Source organism: Artibeus jamaicensis, unplaced genomic scaffold (assembly GCF_021234435.1).
Source record: "Artibeus jamaicensis isolate MK-2021 breed Jamaican fruit bat unplaced genomic scaffold, CSHL_Jam_final scaffold_833, whole genome shotgun sequence".
NCBI lineage: Eukaryota > Metazoa > Chordata > Mammalia > Chiroptera > Phyllostomidae > Artibeus > Artibeus jamaicensis.
The window spans coordinates 26,724,949-26,746,047 of NW_026522056.1; the positions used below are offsets into that span (position 1 = coordinate 26,724,949).

The 21,099-nt window shown below is 43.4% G+C and overlaps 1 long non-coding RNA gene across 2 annotated transcripts in view; it reads right to left on the reverse strand.

Annotated features, from left to right (window-relative positions):
* LOC119050305 (uncharacterized) overlaps positions 1-21,099 on the reverse strand; it is a 72,211-nt gene that overhangs the window by 48,685 nt on the left and 2,427 nt on the right. For both annotated transcript variants that reach the window (XR_008390621.1, XR_005082725.2), the window contains exon 2: positions 14,197-14,336. This is a non-coding gene — a long non-coding RNA (uncharacterized LOC119050305). The remainder of the gene's footprint in view (positions 1-14,196; positions 14,337-21,099) is intronic.

Consider the following 21,099-nt stretch of genomic DNA (forward strand, 5'->3'; position numbering starts at 1 on the left):
CCATTTCTGCCGATACTGTATTTGCCTCCTCTCTCTCCCTCAGCGTCTTCTGAGAAGTATCAGGTTGGCCAAAAAGTCTGTTTAGTCTTTTCCATTAAAAAAAGCAGATAGTTCATTTTCACCAATCGCTTTATTGATTTGGATGTTTTGAGTATGCCGGCTATCTCCTACTCTTGGCTTCTAGTGGGGAGAGGCCAGGGGAGCTGCTGAACACCTTCCAATGCAGAAGACGGCCCCTCAGCAGAGAATTATTCCACCAGAATGTCAATAGTACAGGAAACTTCGCAAACCACTCTTGACACATCCAATCAGTCACAGCATCTTCTCCATACACTGCACAAGTCTTTTTCATGTTTCAGTTGTTTTTGCCTTCCTTGAAATGATAAAGCAAAATATGCCAAAAATGTTACCCATCTTCTTCCATCTTCAGTATTAAAACGGCTGCACACAAATTCATCAACTTTGTTAAGTTTTTTTAAATGCATGCTAACATGACAGCTGTCACAATACAATCTCACAAAAGTGTTTTGCATGAAGTTAAAGACAACTAAGCGCTACTAGAGCCATCGTACAAAAAAACTGAATGAACTTTGACCAGCCCAATACTCTACCAGATGACTGGGGAGGAAAACATTTGACCTTGACTTACACTTTCATGCTGTGTTAGAACTGTGCAGAGGTGAATGAGACATTTCTGGACCTTTAGGGAAGCCCTGGGTGGGCCACAGGGAAAGTAGGTCTTCCCAGGAGGCACCAACTGCAGTGTGGCCAGGAAACTGTCCTTTACGGTGTGATATACAAACTTGAAACCTTCATTCAGTGTGTGATGCTAAGTCTCCCAGAGGCCAGACGCACAGCCTGAGAGCCAAGGTGTGGAAGCGGCATCTCTCACTCTTGTACCTGCTATCCTCCTCCTAACATTTCTGCTCTGTATTCCAGGGACTTTGGTGCCTTTTTAGAGGTTTTGGTACGGTGGCATAGACCGATTTCCCAAGACCGATTACCCCTTTCCACATGGTAATAATGGCACACCTTGAGTATTTGTTTAGCATGCGGCTGTCCAGCCGGAGACTACAAGTCCCAGTTTTCCACTGTACCTTACACAGTCATGTGATTAAGTTCGAGCCAATGAGGTGTGAGCAGAATGATGCCTGCACCTTCCAGACCAAACTCCTTAAAATCAAAACTGGAACTTCATTTCCTTCCTCTCCACACTCCTGGGACCAGAATTCACAGAGGTAAAGCACGTGAGCCTCCCTGGCCAGCAGATGAGACCGAGACATCACAGAGCGATGAGACAGAACAAGATGGATGGGACCCTGGAAAAATCTGATTAGGCAGAGATGTTTTATACCCCACACCACCCGGATGCTCTGAGCTCATGTGAGAGGAAACTAACCATCCCGTCTGAGCCACTCTGTTTTCGGATTTCTTCACGATAGCAGGTTGGCCTGCGCTGTGACCGGGGCAACCCCGAAGGGAGAGATGCTCGCAGCTGAGAAAATGAGAAAGGCCCTGCGCTAGCATGTCAGAGCCGGTCATTTGGTGTCCACGTGTCACACACCCACACAGGGAAGAGGGGGCTTACTGTGTTTACTGGGTGATCAGTGCAGCTGAAGGGGAAATAGAGGAACTGCAACATTGTGAGGAAAGAAGAGAATATGAGTGAAAAACTGGGGATCCTCTGGGTTACCTCCCAATCCTATGACCTGGCAGATTTGAGTCACCCACAGAGAATTATAGTGATTTGCTTATTGTCATCTGAGAGAAAAGCCCATTTAAAATGGGTGGCATGATGATGAACAGAAACAAGAGAAATAATTACTTTCTCTGACCAAAACGTCACTTCCTGCATCGGTTTAAAAAAAATACCCAATAAATGCCTTAGAGTAAGTCTCTCTACTTCGTTCTCGGAAGGAATACAGAAACCTGTTTGTTGTCGCAGTTGTTCAACATGTTGGAGATTGTGCCTTACCATTCGCTTTCCTGCAGAAAGAGTTCTCCGCTTCTCTACTTACAATTCAGGACAACTCTGTCGCTTTTCGAAACACAGAACTGAAGAATGTTGCAGCTGGAATGGACCTTGCAAGAGAATGTTAAATTCTTTACTCCTCATTTAAATTAAGGTTTTCAAAGAGGTCAGGCACAATATAAGCACAGAAGTTCTAATTGAAAAACAGCCATAAAAGAAAAGGATTGTTTTCTCTTTCAAAGACACTTCAGAAGTAGCTCACACAAAGCATGTGGTTCAAGGAGAATTTTGTAAGTTCACGCAAGTTAATTAGCAGTAAGATTTCAATTCCGTGTGTTTGATGCAACTGGTCTGAGCAAAACAGAATACGGTCGACCCTTGACCAAGACAGGTTTGAACTGTGTGGGTCCGCTGATACATGGATTTTTTCCAACAAATATCTGTATTGTTTTCCATCAACAATTGGGAGTCTGTGGATGCAGAGGGCCATCGGTGTGCATCGATCTCCGTCATTCTGTACAGGGGACCTGAGTATCCATGGACTTTGGCTTCCGAGAGGTGTCCTGGAACCAACCCCCCGTGGATGCCAAGGGGCAGCTACGTTTCCAGGTAGTCAAAAGTTACAGGTGGGTTTTCAACAGCTGGAGGGGCTGGCAGCCCCAACTCCTGGGTTGTTCAAGGCTTGACCATACATCTGGATACTTCAGGGACCAATGAAGTCACAGCATCTCTTGTCTTAGAACAGCATTTCCCTCTTGTTATTCTGAAAGATGCTGGTTGATTATCCTCACTAAGTTCAAAATGCACTTTTCTTTACACCATTTTCTGATTTATCCTTATGGTTTGGTTTTAAAGCATAACATAGTTTCTCATAAGGGTAAAAATACTCTGCGAAACATGCTTCTGGGGACTTGAGCACAAAGAAGCCATTGTATTTGAGCTTCTCCGAAAACTCTCCCCAAATCCATGGTCTTAACTAAATTCTCTACAGAAAGAAAAAAAAAAAACCCAGGAACAACCAGCTCCACAGGACCACAAAGGTCAGGGAGGCAGCCTCACACTTGCACGTCCCCACACCCCTGAGTCACACAGCAATGGCCCCCAGCCTGTTCAGCACCCTGGGTGGGAGCGCCCTTCCTTGTTCCACGCAGAGTGGGTGTTCTTGTTTGCTCAAGCCTGTGTGTCGTTTGGTACCTGGCCCACCCCCAGTGCTTGACTGGGTGTGTTTTCCTCATTGACTCTGACACCAGACACAGTGTTCAGACTCTAATTCCCGGTGCTCAGTGTAGCGATGGTCTTTGCAATCTTTCACATATTTGGAGCTCCCCTCTGGGACTGACGATCCAGGTACAGCAAGCACTCGGTGCCCCTGGGGTTTGAAAACCAGTGCCCTGCACTCTGCTTCACAAGAAGGAAGTCAGGGACAGAAACAGGGTCGGCCTCCAGTGCTAGAAGACACCCGTGTGGGAGCCTTACATCAAGCAGAGGTCTCGGTATCTTCCAAAGACAGACGATGGGCCAATAGAAAATGTAATTAACCACGTAGCCTCTGAAACAAAATATTATTTGGCCAAATGAAGTACATTCAAAGATCGCCACGTCTCTGGAGCCTGTAAGAGGCTTCAGGTTCTCTATTAGTGGAAGTATATTATATTTAGCTTTCATAGGCTTAAAAAAAATCCGTCATCTTGGTGACTGGCTTCCTCTAAGAAGGTCTCCAGTGGAATCCTCCTGGTGTTTTCATCCTTGGATCAATTCCCTCCCCCGGAGAGTGACCTGGACCAAGGCCTGCCTTTTAGTGAATAAAAGTGATGGAGCATCATTTCCTCAAAAAATGGTGGCTGCCATTTGGCTCTCTTTCTCACTCCCTCCGTCCATCACTCCATGGGGAAGCCAGTTACCCTGGTGTAAAATGAGGTCCCCTTGGCAGCAAACTTCAGCTCTGTCCAACAGCCTTTAAGGTCCGGAGACCACTCGGCAACCACGTGGGGGAGCTCGAGAGCCAATCCTCCGGTCTAGTCTGAGCCTTTAGCCTCTGCTAACAGCTCCATTGTGGCCTCATGAGACCCAGAGCCAGACACACGTAAGTAAACCATGCCCAGGTGCCTGAACCACCCAAAACTATGGAAGGATAAACGTTTGTGTTAAGCTGCTGGATCTGGGAGTAATTTGTTATTCAACAATAGATGACTAATACAAACTTGAAATGTCTAATGTTAGATCTGTCCTTGGGATAAGCAAGGAAGGCATTTTACTCATTTTTAAACAGCTGTTTGGATCCAGACACCACTGAAAGTACTTTAAAAATAGTAATTCAATTATTTTTAGATGACAGACATCAGAATGATTAGGTTACTTTTCCAACGTTCAGCCACTTGAGTGGTAAAACTTAGAGACCAAGCCTTGAGCTACTACGCTGTGCAGCCTCTACAGGTCAATAACTGTTTGCTACTTTCATTGTTAGTTGGACAGAAAGTTCCCCCAAAAAAAGCCCCTACAACTGAAATACTCCAGTCAAATAGGAGGTTATTTAGGAATTCCTGGAGCCAAGACGTCACTGGTCTGCCCAGCCCTCCCGTGGCACTTCCCACACAGTGTGTGCTCAGTAACTACTGGCTGAAAACACGGGTGTGGGGCCGTGACGGCAGCAAGGTTGTACAGAGAGGAGCTCATTCTGGGAGCAAGGCAATCTGTTAGGGCAAGTCCCCCTACAACAGTTCCAACCCGGTGTGCAGAACGACGTCCAGCCCTGGGTGTACTGTGGGCGTTCCTTTTCTAGCCCCTTCTTGTGCTTCAACTTTGCACCAGTTGGAGGACACGGGTTTTCGGCTGGTCAGTGACAAAGTAATTTGTGAGCATTGGAAGTCCTTTGGGAACACGGGAAGCTCACCTGGGTGCTGTAAGCCCTTCCTCTGCTGTAACACTAGCATCTGTGCTCGGTCATGTCTCCCGTATTCTTTTTTAAACCTGAGAGCACTGGTTCTGATGAGCCCCATGAGACTGTCTCACAGCAAACACGCAGAACCACCCTCAAGCAGTGGGCACTGCACGGACATGCGTAACTCCATGGTTCGTGTCTGGGGCAAGCCCTCCTCCCCACTTCTAAGTGCTCCTTTTCTAAAAGTTCATATGTATAACTTTGGCTATGGTGTGACACAAAAGAAATGAAAACACTCAACAGTGAAAAGTTCAAGGAGAAAACACAATGAAGCAGGAAGCCAAGAAGCCTGTGAGTGTAAAGCAGTTCAGGGGAAGGCTGTCCTCTTGCTTTGGTCTGGGTCACTAGGTTAACAGCTTTGTGTGCACTGCCAAGGATTCGGTCCACAGAGTCAGAGGAACTCTTGTGATTTCCGAAGAACAGCTGCAGACAGGCGCTCTTTCTCCCTTGAAGAAAGAGAGCGATCTCACAATGCAGAGCAGAGGCTGGGCTATCACCCCCTTCCACCTGGTTCTGTCAGTGCGCACAAGCGTTCTGACTCCAGGCCTCCCTTACTAGAAAGAGCTCAGAGGTTAGTTCAGAAACTGGTCTAAACTCATCTGAAAAAGAAAAATCAGATGCCTAGTCTTTCTAACATTAAAGAAAGAAACTCTGTAGGAAAATGTAGAAATGGGTTGTGTATTAGTCCCAACATAATTAGTAGTATATCTTGCGACTGTTCAGAAACATGCAGATTATTTTCCTTATCGTGAACTCACAGATAGAAGTATTTCAAAGGGGTCTTAATCAAGCATATTTTCGCTTTCTATATTTACTGCTATATTTTTGCACATATTCAAGGACTTAGTCTATTATCTGCTTTTTACTAAGATATGATACAGAGGTCGTACATATACATTGTTTTAAACTCCTAATAAGCCCCAAAAAGGGAGGAATAGGTAGCAAAAAAGGCGGGGATGGAAGGCCTGCTGTTAACAGAAATTCTGTGATTCCAACGTCAGTCCTGAAGTTAGCTGCTAAGTGCTTTGCCTCTTGTAGATCAAAGCTTTCCTCACCCACAGCACACGGTCTGTATTATAAGTGACTAATATTTGCAAATACACGGATAGTTTCTGAAGGGCTTTCATATTTCTTTTAACCCTTACAGAAGCCATGGGAGGTATGAACTACAACCATCTACTTGGCAGATGAGGAAAGAAGTTCGACCAAGTATTAGCCCAGGACGTCCACATTTCTACCTTTTCAGTCCCACTTGTATTTCTCTTTCCACGCTGCCTACTACCCGACAGCTAAGGACTATCCCGTGCTCAGGAGGAATAAAGAAACATGGCTGCTCCCTCCTGAGGGCGGCAGTCCCTAAGAGCACATGGGTTTCTTAAGACAGGCACTACCTACCTATCTTTAATTTAGAGAAAAGTGCTGTCTCATGTCAGATATGACCAACAGGTAAAAAGAGAAAGTAAGTACCAGACTGTGACACCCAGGACCGACGTGTGTCTGGGTAATAGAAGGAGCACACTTAAAAGAAGTAAGAAAACGCCAGTAGATAAAGAAACCAAGTAATGCCCTGCGTTCAGAAATGACTGGCCTGTTGCTGATTCGATTCCAGGTATTGAAAAGAGTGAAAATGCATGTTTGTGATTTATTTTCAAATGAGATGGACACAAATACGATGATTTGAGAATGTGTAGTAAAAATACCTGTGGAGAATGATAAAATACTTTTATAAGGCATCCCCTACTACAGAACTACATTTATAAAGAATAAAACAGGATGTTTGTTTTTCTCCTTCACCAACAAGACACCTGTAGGAGTTAAGGCTCTGATGTTATTACCGTGTGAGGCAGAACATGCATATCAATGAGTAGGTTTTTAAACAACTATGTCTATTTTAAACAGGAGTCCTAAATATTAGAATGCTAAGGTCTAAATCCTAATATAGAATGCTAACAAACATCTTAAAAATCCTGGCCAAGCCACAGAGGATACACAAAAGACTACAATAGTATTGAAAGAAAGTAAATTAAAGAAGCCACTTCAGTCCTGACCTAAGTTCAATGACAAGTCTGATATTCTGAATCTATCCAGGAGAAAATGTATTCTACAACTGCCTGGAAAAGCTATGGGGCATAGTGATTTATAATAGTAGTTCTGGACAAATGAAAAGCCAACATTTCTGCACTTGAACAAAATTGAGCTTGGACAATAGGGAACCTGAAACTCATTTGGATTCATGCAGTGTTTCAAAAACACATCCCTAGGACCTCTTACCATCAATCCCGGACCTAACTGGCAGCCGGTCCAAAGCCTCCAAGCAGAAGTCCGTGTGGATCAGACTCTGCAGGCTGGAAGTCTCCGGGGCTGCGCACTTGTATTGTGTACGCTATCTTTTCTTTTTCCAGGGGGACTCCTGAAGGAGGCCTGTGCGCAGAGAATTACCATACTGCAAGTAGGATGTCATCGAAGCATGAATTAAAGTCTCACTGCCCGTCTGTGGCATCACATTCTAACTCTGTTTCTAAACTGATTTTACACAGGCTTTCCCCAGTGGACCAGATGTCATTCGGGAAGAGCGGCCATCAACTAACGTTTACGCCTTGTGCACGTTTAAGCGAGTGGCAGTCGCCGCAGCTTTGCAACAGGAAGAGTCGGCAACCCGCAGGCTCCGACCTTCAGGATCTTTACTGTGAACTTCTTCACGTTATCTGAACTGTCTTGCAGGGTGTCTGAGGCTTGTTCTTCCAAGCGAATGATGAAAAACACTCACTAACAGGTCAACTTCACGATTCCATTCTTTTTCTCTTCTTGGTCCATAACACCTATACCCTCCTGGCATATTCAGGCACAGCTTGAGCCACATAACTAATGATAGAAAGAAAAGTAAAAGTGATAGAAAGAAAAGAATGTGGAATTTGTGTCCCTTTACAAGGAGAGGTTGCCACAATAGAAACAGAGCTGGGGAAGGAGCAGCCCAGACTGGTGGCAGGTCTCACCCGCCGCAGGCACAGTCTGCTAAGCCCTCACGTGGCCCAGAGGGATACACCAACGCTCTGCAGCGGATTCGGGAAATCCTGTTAACCTTACCGTCCATCCCGCCTGAATGCCTGGTTTTAATACAATAGATGGTTTCCACCTCTGTGTCAGAAAATCATATGATATTTGGGGATCTGACCCAACTATGCAGAAAATTTATACTTTTCCCCTAGAAGTCAACTGATAGGCATGTTTTCATGACCAATGCAGGATTAACTTTTCTAAAATTTAAAAACATTTCATCCCCTAAATTACACTACATAACGTAGCGTGATGCTTTCTTTCAGATTCTGTCTTCCTTGTCAGAAAACCTTGACAACCTCATCACAGTATCAGAGCAGCAGTTACTAGTTCACAAAGTTACAAGCCATCACAGTGACCAAAGCCTGGGCCGTGGTGAGCTGATGTACAAAAAGATTGTTTTGTAAAAAGATGAGTTTGAAAATGATAGATATATTGATATTGATATCCAAAGTCTTTGCTCTCAAGGATTTACTCCTTAGGCCTCTTTCTCAGAAATCCTCCATTTGAAGTTGGATATGTGCATTATTTTCACGTTCCTGTAGCCAAGTAATCTATGACTTTACCCACAAGGCAGAGCAAACGGGAGATGTAAGTAATTACCCAGTTGGGGGAGTGACAGCAAACCCACACAGACCCATCAGAAATGCTGCTCCTCTGTGCGGGGTTCCCCCCTCCCCGAAAAGCCTGGACTCCTCACCCTCCTCCTCTTTGGCAGAGAGCGCCCCAGGGTGCTGATGGTCTCAGGCACCCTCTGGCGAACACCCCAGTGCCCCACCTTCATAGGGGGTTGGACCAGGCACAGCTCAAGGAAGCGCATAAATCACTGCATTTCCAAGGGCTCATGACGAATGCAGCTTTCTTCTCAAGTGAGAACGACTCTGAAATTTCATTTTAGTGCTTTATGCTCACTAAAGTTTAATCTCTACAGATTTTAAACAACGAAATATACCATGTGACCCTCATTTCATGCTACCTGCTGCAATGGGTTTATTTTAACATGGGGATTCATTCCCTGTATTTCCCTTTACACATCCTGAAAAAGTATAATGTCGTATATAATGTTCTAAAAAGACCTCGCATGTGGATGCCTCCATGCTACCTGTGCTGTCGTGCTCTCTGGGAACCGCTCTTCCCCAGTCGTTACACACGACAGGTCCTTCGGAAGCCAGCGATCACCCCCCACCCACTGTATTTCCTCCTACTCTGGACCTGGGTGCCGGGGCCGCACTTGCAGCAAGGATTACTTATCACGTTCGTTAGATAGTTACGTCCAAGCTAATCGTATCAAGCAGGGGTAGTAATGAATTCTCTCATCACCAGCAGAACACTAAATATGCAGCCACGAAGGAACAGTGCCCTGCAGTTAGGAGCAAGTTTACATCTTAGTGAGTATTTCTAATTAAATGCTGCTTATTAAAAATTGTTAACTTTTTCAGGAAAAAAATGACATCTCTCTTGAATGCACTGTAAGCATGGAAAGTGGTATTTTGTATTTAAAATCAGTAGTAGTCATCCAACGTTCTATGACAACTCTGTGAAGGTCAGAAACTAACGCCTAACTAATCCCTTTTTCTGGCACCCCTTTCCCTGAGCACTGACCATGCCACCGGCACCTCGTCACGATAAAGTGCGGGTCAGGAGGCAAGGCTGGGAAGCATCTCCCACTTTTCTTTCAATTCTCGCTATCCCTCCTTGGGAGTCAAAGGCCGTCAGTATAAGAGAACATTCATCCCATACGCCTCTTAATTAAGGGCGTTTTGAAGCTTTCTTGTCCAATTCATCTTTCTTCACACATGTGAGGTTTTTTACTCTATGCATACACTTTTTCTAATCCCCAGGTAAAGAAGTGAGTTTTATATTAAGATGACTGCTTTTTTAAAAAACCAGAATTATTTATTTTCCAAATCCACAGTGATCGCCTTATTTTCTTGCAACTGGTGTTTAGGTTTTTGCCATTAATTTTTTTAAAGTGTAATTTCATTTCCAAGCAAGAAAGTCTTATTGTTCTTTGGCTTTCCCTCCCTTCTCAGCTATTTCCAGGACCTAAAGGGCTGAATCGTGCTCACGTGGCCACTGCCCTGTGACTACTGACCTCGACCCAGGAATAAGGAAGCACCAAGCATCTGGCCTGGGTTCTCAGCTCCATGCCAGTGACCACAGCAAATTTTAATTGTCTATATTGCTTAAACTATCCAAACTGCTTAAGTTTATTAATAATAACTCCCAATTTAATATACATTGGTTTACTCATTCTTGAGGTCGTCACAAGGCCTCTGGCAACCCCTGAGACCACTGCCCAGGACTTCAGGAGAAAGGCCTGCAAGCCTCTTCTGTACGGGCCTGGGCGGCAAATGCGCAGGCGGGTGGGCATCCTGTCCGGTCACCAACGCCCAGCGCCCCCATGGTGGCCGCAGACAGCACGCAGACAACAGGCAGACAGCACGCACATGGCACGCGGACGGCACGCGGACAGAGGAGTGTGGCCCTGGTCCAACACAACTGGGTTTACAGACACTGAAATTCCAATTTCACATGATGTTCACGAGCTTCAAAACGTGTCTTCTGATTTTTTTCTACTAGTTAGAAATGCAAAAACTACTCTTGGCCCATGAACTGTTCAAAAACAGGTGACTGACTAGATTTGGCTCACAAGCTGTAGTTTGCCAACCCCAGATTTTGGAAAATAAGAGAAGTTAAATTTCCTATCTGTAACTATTAGGAGAGAAAAGATATGTAGACAGTAGGCTAAAAGGTAGTGTAAGAAATGTCCAAGTTATTAGGAAAGGTTAAAGAAAGTGTGAACAAAATTGTATCGAGTATCATTTCATTCATAACTCTGATGGTTAACGTTAATGGGATATTTCTAGTAAAGTAAAAATGTGTATGTAATATTGAATTTGATTAACTAAAAGCACTACCACAGATTAGTGCCTCCAGAGAACTCTGAAGTGTGCCTGTTCATTAGGAGCAGGACGCTATCTGACAGGAAGAATGGAAATAACTCGAGAGGACCAAGTCCAAGGACAGGAGGAAGCAGATGGAGCTGGGCACCAAAGTAAAGGTGCAATGTAGCAGGAAACAAGCCCTCGGGTACTGGTCTGACCCATTATAAACATCACAGGAGCGTCACAGAAACAAATGTAAGACAAATGAGATGCAAACCAGTAGAAAGCATTTACACAAAAATAACGAACTCTCAATAGTGTTCATCAATGGAATAACTTAATAAACAATAACGTTTCACCCATACCCTCCTCCAAACTGTTAAATATGTCAGCTTTAAATAAAAAAGATGGCTCAGCTCTGCGAAGGCGGAGAGGGAGGTCGCACGGCACAAAAGGAGCTGGATGCCCACCTCTGTTGAGGGAAACCATATGGAGAAGCAGAGCTGAATTACTGCAGGTAACGACCAAGTCAAAAGTCAGTGCCACCACCACTTCCTTCCTGAGATAACCTCTTACTGCTGACACTTAGTTGAGCTGTGCAGACATCATTAGTGAGGAATCTGTTCAGACACAACTGTTTGCTCTATCACAATATCCTCACATAGGACTAATCCAGGATGATTTTCATTTACTACAAATTTTGCCATTTTGTGATTTCAAACTTATTTCAGGCACATGGCTGGATGGTATAAATATAAAGAACTGTAATTTAGCAAAAGTCAAAATCAGACTTTTTACAGATCTATGTTTTGCCTCTCCCACCATGTATAGTGACTATTTTTCTTTCACTTTTCCTCTCCCCAAGCCCATACCAACAGTACCGAGGTTGGGAATCCTTCTCCTTGTCAACTCAGAAATTGTATGTAGCCATCTGTAAACCCCACACCTTCGAAAGCAGCCTACACAGCTGGCAATAGCTGGTCTGTGTCCTTTCCCATCCCCAAACCTGTGACGCCCTTCAGTCGTACTCGGGGGAGCCCGTCTCATTCTTTCTCAGTTGGGGTAGACGTCTGCATAATAAGAACAAAAACACCTAGCAAAGGAAGTTAACTGCCCAATTAGATGCCATCAGAGCCTAATTAGGGGAAGAGAGTATACTCGGTGACCTAATTCTTAAGAGGTCAGTTGGGAGAAAAAACCCGCATACCCCTCAAAATGCAACCATCTACAAAATCTAATGCGTCAGCACTGCAGAAGCACGTCCTTTGAAAATAGCTCTCTATAGAATAAAGAGGTTCAAAAAACTCTGTAAATCAAACAGATTTCTCTTTTAGGCTCTGTACGTCACCAGTTATTTTGCTACATTTTATGACTGGACCAGTTTGGGTCAGGTGTCAACATCCGTGAAAGTCTTGCACTCACTGATCCTTCCAGGAGGAAGTGGACTGTTACTATAAAGTGAGTACTTACAGGATCTGCTTCCTAAAGAAGATTTCGTCCGGATCCCCAGTACACACTAAATAACCCTAATACAAAGTCCTGGGCTCAAGGGGACTAAGGAAAGGAAGTGGCCCATAGTGAGTTTTCCCAAGGAGTCAGGTCCAGGACCTTCGGGGCTCTGTGGCATTTTAGCATCTGACCCTCTCACCCTAGTCAGGTAGAGGTCATGATCACCTGCAGAGGCCCAAAGATGGGTTTCCCAAGGTCAGCCAGCTACTTACTGACAGCGTGGAGTCAGATGGCTCCAAAGTCCCCATGTTTTCCAACATGCATGCGCGCGCACACACACACACACACACAACCACTGTTTAATTTATTAAATTGAAGTTTGAAGAAAAGATAGACTTTAGGTAAAAAAAGGAGAGAATAGTTTTTCTTCGTAAAATTTATCTTCACTTAAAACCCCGCCCATGTTTCCAGGCCTAAATCCAATGCCTCCTCCTCCATTCTCTTTTTTTTTGAGTCACTAGCCAGAATTCTTCTCTCCCTCCTAGTCCTCTCCAAATGTTTTGTGTCCCCATCTCACACATCACTGATACATCACATTCACAGTGCTGAATGCCATGGGTCCTCCGTTAGAGTCACAGACCCCTCACCCCAGTTTCTGTGGTTTAACAGTCATCGTGTTTACTAACCAAATGTCCAGGACAGCTCTCTGGCTGGAGCTCAGAGTGGATAGGGGCCCAGGATTACTGGCAACATCTCTGCACATCCTAATTTACTGTCTTTAATCCCCTTCCCATATCCAAAAAAAAAAAAAAGGAACAAATCTTTCCATTAGTATCTGGAAGGATTTGCTCAAAATAATAATGATAGATCTCATAAGCATATGTTTCTATGCTTCTAAATTTGTTCCCTAGTCCATCATATTTATATATGCAAACTGCCACATAGATTTGTGCATCAGAGAATGAGGGGAGCCTGGGGTCCCACTCGGAGGGGAGAGTCCAGTTCAGCAGCAGAGATGGAGCAGAAACAGAGGCACCAGCCAGACTGTCTGGGCCCAGGGTCGGGGGGCCTCACCAGCCCTACAGCTTCTCTGGGCGGCCAGGGACACCAGATCGTAGCTGACACAAATCTAAAGCACGTTTCATTGTCACCACATGGAGCTGGAAATGCAGAAGAATCTACTATTTCAGTTAATCTTACACATTTTATAACTCTCACTTGCCATTTTCTTTCCTTCATCTTCCCATAGTTAATGATGCACAAGAACAGTGTTCTGTACACAAACTAAAGTAAACACGCAAAAATCCCACTAAAAACCAGCTGGTTGAGCTGTGAAGCTGGTCATCGTTAAGTTCAATCACGTGCCTCCCGTGGAGAAGGGCAGACGCCACAGATCAATAAGCACAGCCCAGCCCCTATCATGGCCAGTCAGAAGCCACAAGATGGAATACAGAGAACTTGTATTAAAGAAAGATAAAACCACTTTACCTAGGCGTTGGCTACATTATTTGACAGCTAACTTACATTAGTATAAGCCCTAATTCCCTTCTGCTCAGTAATTAATACATCCTAGAGTCATTTACTCTAGATAAAATCATCTACAGACCATTCATTAATGAAACTATTGCACTGAGTTATAGTAAAAGTCTGCCCCTTTAAAGAGTAACACAGATGAAGTCTACAATTCCATGCGGTTATTTATACACGGGAATGCCTGAAGACACTGGAGGAGTCTAATTTGTCAAGGTTTTTTCCTTCCTCGGGACTCCGAGACCAACCTGCGCACAAGGCGGGATTTTAAGGTCCACCCTTGAAAGCACTGGGATTGAGGAAGGGCGGGTTGCGGCACAGTGGTGACTACTGGGAACTTGAGCACCTCCTCCTGCTTCACTCACCTCCAGCCACAGCGACTGATTCTGGAAACCAGGCCAACTAAGCGCCACCTCTGCCGCATCCGCCTTTTCCAGTTCCTTGAGTTTTCCTCCCATCACTCAGAAAGATGAGCAAAGCCAGGCTGCTGTACTACACCTCGTCCCTGTAAACAAATCATTTGAAGAAGATTAAAAAGCTTCATTCTCTTTAGCTATTTTATTTCATACAAAAATGTGAAATGACCACATAAATTTGGGTTTGGTTTTGTTCTGGCCGATGCTATCATTGGAAGTGTAGAACCCATCAATGGCGCCCCTGGTTAAATGTATTCCTGAGGACTATGCCAAAGGAGCGATTTCTGGGGAATAATATGCAGCCTTCAATTTACTTTATCACAGCTGGATATGAAGTTAAATCCCTGGCTGGAATTTAACTACCCAGAACCAAGCACCAGATGGCTGATCTGCACCTCAGCTCAGCAGCTGTGTCCTGATATGCACAGCTGGTCTTCACATTCGAATGACAACATTTAAATGATAACATTATGTCATGTAGAAAAATGGGTTTGGGTAGCACAGGTCTTGAAAACTAGATTACACAGTTGCTTTTAGTAGTATGTGCACAACCTCAACAGCTAATTCACATTCCTTCTACCCATGCAGATGGGCACAGGAGTTTCCCACCACAAGGAAACATCTCAGCATCGTTCCCATTGCACCCCTCTTTCCACAGAGACTCCCCTGGGCACTTGCCACATCAGATTTCCCTTCGCACACAAACACGCACACCACAGTTGCCACTGTGAAGCTGGAGACTTTTAAAATGTTACGATAATTAATAGCTATTGCATTCTGCCAAAATGGAGGAATGAAAATGTACTGGGTAGAAAGCACCTGCTATAAAAATCCTTCAGCAATTTGGGGGGCTATTATTCATTTCCTAGTTGAGCCACAAATATCACCAGATTAACAAACATAACAAAGTCCATACCAAAATTCAGCACTTTAAAAAAAAACCTCCATGAAGGGTGACTGGCAAGACAAATGCATTTGAATGCATTTCGGACAAATAAAACAGTTGGCATATTTCGAATGAGAGATGGATGAACAAATGTGTGAGGCTTTAACTAATAAAATACATAATGGTAAGTGTTCTATTTCCACAAGTTGACAGAGGTCCCCATGCTGCTGCTCCAACCGTGATGAATGCATGGGCCACCCCAGTGACTCAAAGAAAAGCTATCCCTCATATATGTCTAAAGTAGTTGTAGACATGAGAAAGAACATGTTCAGTGGTAACAAACCTGGATTTATATCTCACTGCCACTGTTAATAACTGAGTTCGGTCATGTTATTTAACTTCCATAAACTTCAACTCCTTCCCCTGCAGACCGGCGGCCACAGATGAGATTACGTGTGTGAATACGTTCTGCAAACTGCTGTAACGGAAAGAGGTGGTGAGACTCCCGTTCCCTTTGTTTCTCTTGGGGTCTCACTCAGTTGTACTCTTCTTCCTCACCAGGGTTCTGAGCGAGCTAAAGTATAAAATCCAGGAACGGCAGACAGAGGCCTGAACTTCGCTGTCACAATGAAGAAAGGTGAAGTCAGAGGACATGCCTCGCAGTGAGAGCCAAAGGGCTGCCCGGCATTGACTCCAGCCAGGTGTGACGAAGTGGGGGTGCAGACCTGAGGTCCTGTGAGCAGCTCAGGCTCCAGAGGAGAAGGGCAAGGGTTAGCATGTCCAGTTTAGCCTTCCCAAATTCATCAGACAAGTCACTCAGGCTAACGGAGCAGAGTCTGAAGGCTCCAAGAAGACCCTCCCAGGTGAAGGGAGACAGAAGGCATGCGGAAGGAGGAACTCGCCCCAACAGTTCTCAACTCCCACTCTGTCCCAGCAGTGACTCACACCTCAGTGTGCGTCGGGCCAGGGACCTGACTCTCCTCTTTGGGGGAAGACAGATGCCACCATCACGATGCTAACCTCTCAACACCAGGGACGCCCTGCGAATGCTGCTGAGACCATGCGGAGCAAGATCCATTTTACCCTCAGAGCACTCGGGAATGCGTCAGAGCACTACCTTAACTAATTCAGGTCCAAGGCCACTCTGCACCCAAAGCCAAATATTCCTTGTTCTGTCTCTCATCCTAACTTAACATCAGTCACATCACCCAATACAGCTCACTAAGCCTTGGTGCCCACCCTAAGTCCTTTTTTTGTCTTGTAGCTCATATCCAAACCAGGAGCAAGTCTACGGGTTCCTCCTTCCAAACCAGCCTAGACTCTCACCATTTCTGATCACCTTCACCCTGCTCAACTGGCTGAGCAATCGCATACACAGCTTACACTCCTCCATGGCTTCCGCTACTTGTTAACATGCTATATACTTCCCCGGTGGTTTAGGTAAGTTCCATCAGAGTAGGAATTAGTCCGGTTTGTTCACCACTGTATCTATACTGCGCAAAAACATGACACAAGCAACCAATGAATACTCTGAAAGGAAGAAAACTGGAGTGGAGAGAAGGAAGGGTTGGAGAAAGGAAAGAAAGAAGGAGGAGGAGAGAGACAGAAAAAGAGAGAAGAAAGGAAAAGAGATGAGGAAACAAAGAAAGAAAAGAGAAGACAATAATTTTGGGAGTTTCTAAAGCTAAAATGCCCCAGACTGCAAATTTGCCCCTCTTCAATTTAAGGATTGTACGTGCCTTCCAAGCCTAAAATGTAACAGCAGTATGTGAAAAGGCTTGTTATTGGTTATCACAATCTCCTTCATTTCCAACTCTCTAGCCTTTGCCCTTGACATGCACTAAAACGGAAACTCTGCCTTCACTAGAATTTCTGGCCAATCAAAACCTTCCACTCAGTTTGTCTCCTTTAAACACACATACACACAAATACACAGTGTCCAGTCTGTCGGCAATACCAATAAATGTCCCATCAACCAAGCAGACTCCCTCCCCAATGGCAGGTAATTCTCACTTTTTACGTTATAATTTAGGTGTGTTAAATGATATTAGAAAAAGGCAAAAGACTGTGTTTAATTATCATTCAACAATATTAGAACATCTTATTTCAAATGGACCTTCAGCTCCACAATCTTTATTGTTCACTTACTGCTCATCTTCATGAGACTTCTTCCTAAAACGAATCTTCTAAAATCCCTCATAAATTTCTAGTCATCAATTCCATTTCAAACACACTGTAATCTTGGCAGGTGATTTTTACTACTCCCAGCACATTAAAATCATCAGGCATTAAGACCTCCATTTCCCTTTAATCTCTTATTCTCAAAAATAGCCATCTTTTTATCCCAGAGGGAAAAATGCCCTTTTCCCTTCTGTCTCCCATTGAGTACCACAGTCTTAATTCTGATGTTAAATAAGGCGTCCTGATCTTTGAGATATAAATAAGATCCGCTCACACTCCAAATTTACATTCTAGTGAAGTTCAAAGTCCCTCAAAAAGTTTCTAGAAATTTACAGAGGTCTTGACCTTTCAAGGTCGCCTCAGTATCTGACCCCTTTCAGTATGTGCTGTTTCTGCTGTGTGCCACCCTGACCAGAGGTGACATCCAGACCCTTCCCTTAAAAAAAAGGAAAGAAAAGAGAAAAGAACTGAGAAAAAAGGTGAGTGTGCAGGCTTTCCTGAAAGGCCAAACGACATCATTCCAGCCTCTGGGGGTGCCTGGAAGGCCTTTGCTCCCTTGCTGAGAAGGGAGAAGCACAGCTGACAGCTGGCCTCCCTCCCTCCCAGGGCTGGGATGTGGGCCTCCGTCTGAAGCCACATTCCTAGGGCCCTAAGGCAACAGGTAAGTGCCGAATACCTGCCACTTTCTACTTCTTGTCTTGGCAAACTCGTAAATCCCATTGGCTTTAAGCCACCACTGCATTTTCTTTCTTTCAATACGGAAAACACTTAACGCTCGTACAAAATTTCAAAATCACAGTCATCATAACCCTAAACGGTAGAAAACAATAATTTTTGTTTGTTTACAAATGAATGTTATTAAAAATTCTGCTGCATGAGCAGCTAGGGGTTTTCTCTCAGCACTCCAAAATATTCAGCTGTTGACTCGAGTGGTTATTACCTGGGTGTTCATCTTATGCAAAATTCTTTAAGGTGCATCTTTATGTTTTATGTCCTTTTCTATATTTAAAATAATATAAAGAATATCAGCAACATGCAAAGAGATTAACCCTATCTTTTTAAAAAGCATTTTTGTAATGCTCCCCCCATCATGGAGGGGATAATGGGGGAAAGGGCCAAGCAAAGGAACACGAACAGAGGACTCACGGGCATGGACTATGGGGGGACTGACTGTGGGAGTGGGGGAATGGGGTAGGGGTGAGCAATGGGGAAAAAGGTGGGACAACTGGAACTGAACAATAAATAAATGAATAAATAAAAGGCAGTTTATACAACAGTGTGAATAATGTCAAGGTTTTTCACCAAACAGATATGTTCCGAAATGTTAAGATGTAGGTGATCTTCAGTAAGGACTAGCACACTTACTGAAGAACACAGACATGTTTCTAAAAAATGACAAAAATGAATACTAAGTATGTGTAATCTTCTAAGTCATAAAGTGAAGCATTTGGAAATAACAGACTAGTGGAAAAGTTATACACAGGATACATTTGTCCATTAGAATATTTTTTCTTTGCAATCATGACCAACAATTATTTTAAATGGTGAGAGTATTTGCCATACATACATCATTGTTACTTTGGAATTTTGCTTTTACTGTGAAACGTTGTCATGAAAATCACCTGTGACACCAGTTAACCATGTCAAAGTGACTTTTTAAGTGGTAGGAAGACATCCTGACATTTATTGCCCTCTACCTTTATTGTCGGAATGGATCACGTTCATGAAGACCTCATAACACCACAAACGACAGTCATAAAAATCAGGGCCCACCATGTAAAATGATCTCCTGTATCCTCGTTATGATAACTGTAGTATAACAGTGGCCCACTATTAAAAGTGCAAATTGAGAATATGGTGTACGTGAGTTATTTTGAAAAAATCATTGAATAGGCCAATATTCTACTATACAATCCTGGTCCTACAAGTCACCAAAAGACTTTTAAAGATTAAAAAGCACCCCCCAAAAGTTGGTGATTTGAATCTGCTATTGATTTAACAAATGGTTTCACGGACATGAATCAGAAAAATATATTCCAGAAAGGATACATACTTTCTTTTCTCATTTAGAGAATAATAAGATAATACTTATTTCTGTATAATGACTCTAATTACAACCAGACCGTATGATCAGGTAGTAACATCAAGTGTCCCTGAATTAATGAAAAATGGATTTAAATTAGAAATACAGTACCACAATGCTCTAACATTAGTAACAGTCACTACTCAGAGTTTGCAAACTGACAAGAGCAAATGCCAATCAAATAAATAGCTTGTATTTAGATAACCCAGGTAGTAGTTCAGCGGGGAGTTTTTGAGAAAAAAAATTATTTCAATGCCAAGTCACGCTTACAGCTTTGAACAAGTAGCAAAACATGGGCATGTTGCTCAAATGGATTTCACAGCATCAGCGCAAAAGCCGGAGGGGATAGCTTAGATTTTTAAGCTTCAGATTTGAAATACCGAGATACCCTGCAACGACAGCATTAAATCCTCTGCGGAACCACAGCTTTGAATGCTATCAGGAGAGACTCAGCTCTTCATCCTTCTGAGGCCGATAAACTGAAAGCCGTGACGTTTAGCAAAAATGAAGGAGAGCCTGCAGCTGCCTGCGCCCCTGCCTCACCCCACACAGAACGGCTCTAATTGTAACATCATTTACACTTCCATCTGAGACTGCTCCTTGGGAAGACGTGAGGATGCTGTTTTTATGACATTCAGAAATTGCACAACCCTGCCATGGGCATCTTACAGACATTTAAAACAAATTTCAGACAGCTCAAAGTAAACAGAAAACATTATTTTTAACTCCTGTTTAAGTCAGTTAAGGAAATTCTAACTGCTGACTTTCAAAATACATGATGAGTATCTATCTGGTCCAATCTTTATTATTCCTGTGGAAATTTGCTGCTTTCTATGTTTCTGGATTGCCTCCTCCCTGACATCTATTGATGAGTGCTTGGAAAATTCCAACTAAACACAGAACTTTATTTAATATGCACAGTGCTTTACTGATCTCCCACATCTCCTAACTCATTCACAAAAGTTGGTAAGGTAAGGAGGAACACTTGTTTCTTCCACCTTCCAGATGAGAAAACTGTGGCTCCGGAAGATGGTCTTGCCCTACGTTAGAAAATCCAGGCCTTGAGAATCCTCCGGAAGTATTGCTAATTCAAAGTAGGTACTAATTAGGAACATCAACATTTTATCAAAGAAAAGCGTGTAATGCATTTTAATGTGCAGTAAAAATAATTCACAACTAATTCTTTTGATTTATCACTAATGATCTCTGTTGTTGTATATAATGAATGATTTAAGATATTGAAAATTTGTAGAAAACTGGATCCTTTTTTTTAGGTGTACCACCTAACCAATTAACAGATGCCTTTCCATTTGGATTTTTCTTAGTATTAAGCATAAAGATCCAATTATATGTAGGCCCAAATAAAAACCTGAAAATAACATGAGGCGACTTCAGGGCTAAAACTCAAACTAGTCTCCAAGTTTTAATCAAGGAAAACTAATCCGTAAACAGCTGAAATATCCAGGCTACTTTCACATGTTTAAGACAATGGCAGAAAGGACTTCAAGTTTAGGCAAACTGGACAATGAACACACTGGGTATTGTAGTAGGTTCATTCATTTGAGTGAATCAAATATGTCCGATTCATTCAAGATGGCATATTAATTATTTTTAATACCGATGCCCTTGAGAAAGCTGACCCATTGAGACCTGTTCTCAAACATCCCTTCTCTTTAGCTGTTTTCCCACAACCAGAGGATGA